This window comes from Parasteatoda tepidariorum, chromosome 7 (assembly GCF_043381705.1).
Source record: "Parasteatoda tepidariorum isolate YZ-2023 chromosome 7, CAS_Ptep_4.0, whole genome shotgun sequence".
NCBI classification, from domain to species: Eukaryota; Metazoa; Arthropoda; class Arachnida; order Araneae; family Theridiidae; genus Parasteatoda; species Parasteatoda tepidariorum.
This window is the reverse complement of record NC_092210.1, coordinates 61,612,574-61,616,487: the sequence shown is the minus strand read 5'-3', so window position 1 is coordinate 61,616,487 and position 3,914 is coordinate 61,612,574.

The window sequence follows — 3,914 nt, the reverse complement described above, 5'->3', positions numbered from 1 at the left end:
ACTCCTTTGCACGAATTTCGTAACCTTGCTTCTCTCCACGTGTCATTCCCAATAAGAGTAATTGGTGAATACAAATGACTCCCTCTTAATCGAACTTCATTCTTGAACCCTTGACAGGGACGTATAGTGTTGCCTATATGTTGTTTTTATTTCTTGATGAGTTTTACCCCATCTTACATCTTCCCCCTTTAATAAAATTGCTCTACACACGTAGATCTTTTTTTGGATACCTCCATTAAGTATTGATCTCAGAAATTGAATAAATGGACTGAGAGCCGTTCGGTAACATCCCTTTTTGTTTACCTGCAAACAACTACTGCCACCCAAGGAGATGTAACTGTGTGAATCCTTTTTGTCTCAGCAGCAGCTACATTTCCAGCTCATCTTCAATTTTCAAGTTTTTCTTTAAATACTGTAGTTTTCATTGATTGGTCTCATCGTTATTTATTGGCTGAATTCAACACCATTGTATACGCATTTTTCATTGTCAGGTTCTCCAGAGTTACCATATAACTTTTTAGAGGGTTGTTTCCATCTACACACTGAAAATGAGCTACTTTTAATGCAATTTTCACTTTAAGATGCAGAAGAAAGTTCCTCAGTGAATTAGGTGGATGTTCTATGATAGGTATCTTCAGTATCATTATGCCGACTCGGATGTATTTTTCTTGTTCTCATCTCCTTCACCATATTAAGTTTTTGGTTTTTTGAGCAGGTTCTCATTATTTGTAAATCTGCACGAGAAAATAACAGTCTCTGGCCCTTCATGTGTTCAACATCGGGAAGAATACAAAATCTCGGTCTTTCAGAAACGTTTATCAATATTTTAAACGTTTTCTTTCTTCTGCTTACAACGATTAATTCTTTACCGTAGAAGAACGTTAGGCTTGACGTCTTTAATTTCTTTATCTTTAATTAAAAAATCAGTTGCGTCATTTAAAACATCCAGTATGTGTTACCTACAGTATTTCGAAACCCCTTCCTTTAATGAGTAAACTATATAGTTGGGCATTAATTTAACTACCCATGTTGAGATCAATGAGATTCTCAACTGTATCGTAATGCCGGACTCATGTTTTCCTAAAGCAACGCTTGATGGGATGATGTGTGATATTGAGGAGAGAAAAGAAGTATTCTTTTGCAAAAAGTTTCATACTGTTTGAATGGATTCCATTCTTGTTCTTCGTCACCAAGCCTAAATTCAAAGGCATGTGCAATGATGTAGTCCTTAGAGCCTTGGTGGCTTGAGGAATAGAACGTTCGCCTCCCAATGAGATGACCCATGTTCGAATCCCAGCTGTGACTGGCTAATACGAATTCTACTCCCTGATCGCACCAACCATAATGCTGGTGTAAAATGTCCTCAGTGGTAGACGGATCGTGGGTCAGAATCCCGTTGAACTAACCATAGTCCCGCAGTGGACTGATCGTTAAGACACGGTTCCCAGCAGATCACCGAAGTCAAGCATCACTGGCTGCGGTCAGTGTGTGGGTGGGTGACCACTTGAATCAGTCTGCGTAGGGACCGAGGGTGTGCGGTACTGGTCCACGTTAAACTGTTCTACCGTAAAGTGCTCGATTTCGCGCAGGTCGTCGTGCTACCGAAGCCGGGGTGCCACCCCCTCTGTAAAGAATCAAAGTTGTGATGGCATGTCTTCGGATCATCCTCAGGGATGTTTCCCAGACAGTCGCCAATAGCCCATTGTGCAGCTCTAGTGCGACGTAAATGAACTACAGCAACAACTAACCATATTCTAGGTTTTCGTGGTTTTCCTCGCCTTATAACGCAAATGCGTTATAAGGCGAGCTTAGGCGAAATGCTTAGTTTTATAAAAAATTCCTTCACGAAAAATAATGTGTCCTAATGCTTGATCCAGGAGCTTCCTCGTCTTTTAAGTTGAGTTCAAAATTACAGGGCTACGGAGTTGAACATTGATAATCGTAAATTCAAAATTTTGCCTGCATGTTCCACACCGGTTATAATATAAAATGAAAAGATATAGTCTGGTTATAGGTTATAAGCTATTCTTGTTAGATTCACGGTTGCGCGGGCAATTCGTCTTACTTGTAGTTTCTAAACATTCACACGCAAGTCTAGGGCAATCGCATGCAGTCTGGATGTTCCTTAAGCATATGCTGTATTCACGATTTGGAGATTTGTGAAAAAGGCCAGCGAATCTTAGAAATGTCTTTGTGATTTATGCAGAGGTGAAGTTAACTAATAAATTAGTTTTAGACGTTGAATCAGTTTACTGATATATGCTAAACATAACTTTAATAATACTAGAATAAATTTAAAAAAATAAATAAAATAAAAAAATAAAAAAAAGTGCGTGGAGTCCCTCCGCGTGGAAGAAGTTAAACTTCGCAACCTGCGACATTAATTGTAGAAGAATCAGCAGTCGTAGAAGGATCACTAGCTCTATTCAACGACTCTTTTTCCTGCTCCGCTCGCTTCTGTGCTCTTTAATAACGGTAAAATTGTGCATTTTTCCCTCTTGGACCTCTTGAACCAGTGGAAGTGCTTGCGGTTGCCTCATCGTCTCGCCATGGAAAATGTATTTGCATTAATAATATATGTGAATGCGTCATACTGTAATTTCATAAGAGAAAACCTAACAATCAATTGATATTCACAAGAGACGTACCTTGACATAACCTTAAATCCGTCGATTATTGATCAACTTAATTTTCACTCATTTTTTACAATTGTTATCCACTAAATTTGAAAATAAAAAATACTACCCTATTAAATTATATGTGTATCAAAACAAACTAAAAAAATATTTATAGAAAAACAATACTTTTATGACCTTTATGCTAGTGAGAACCAAAACAATATGGAAATGAATGAGGGAAAACTGGATCCTACCACGTGATTTCCCGGCCAATAAAAATGTAGCGTTAAACGTTTAACGCAACCTTGTTGGAAGTCGCATAAGAAGTATAACTTCAAAAATTGTAGCGTTAAACGTTTAACGCAACCTTGTTGGAAGTCGCATAAGAAGCATAACTTCAAAAATGTTAAAAAACAACTATGGGCTTTTCCTATTGCACTAAAAAGTCGCAGACGAAAGTACATTTTTCTTGTATCTTGAAAATCGTGTACGGAAAATAGAATACTCTTAGAATTCTTACCACTTTTGTTCCAACTGCTACCATTTATTTTGCATTTTAATAACTTTTAGTATTGTTAACCTTTTTGTTTTCTATGAAATATTACTTTTGGTTTATGGAATTTTGATGCTTTGTGGTGGCATATGAAGGGGGAAGGCAGTTGACATTCTTCATTTACTCCATACATTCTCGATTTTTTCCTCTATGTTGTAAGCATTGAAATTTTTGCCAATGACGTCAAAAATTACAGAGGATCATTTAATTTACTTTCTAGCATTTCCCAGTCCTTATCGGCAATTTGTAAACACAAAGCAATTCACTTAGGATAAATATTTTATTACGAAAAAATTTTAAAAAAAGGATGAAAGGTAAATATGTTTGCTTCAGCGACAAAATGTTGCAACGAACTTTTAAATGTGATTTAAATATATGAAATAGGCAAATTTTAAAGTTTTTTTTTGCATTTTGCGATTTTTCAAATTTTTTTTTTTTTTTTAACCTTGTTCTAAAGCAAATCAAGGATAAAAAACATCGAATGTTGTCGAAAAAACAATACGTAAGCATCTTAAATTCGGCAGCTAACCTTGAATGTAGCTTTGGAGGTTTAGATCTAGGTCCAGAAAAAAAAAACCTACAATAGATTCCCAGTCATTTCCAGAAACATGGAAAAACATATAGTCGACACACGTGCCTTGTTCTGAATTCAATTAAAGGTCACTCGGTTGAATCTTTATTCCCAACTCCTCTCTCCACGTGCGGACACATCGCGCCATCTTGAAAAATCAACTCAAGGTATC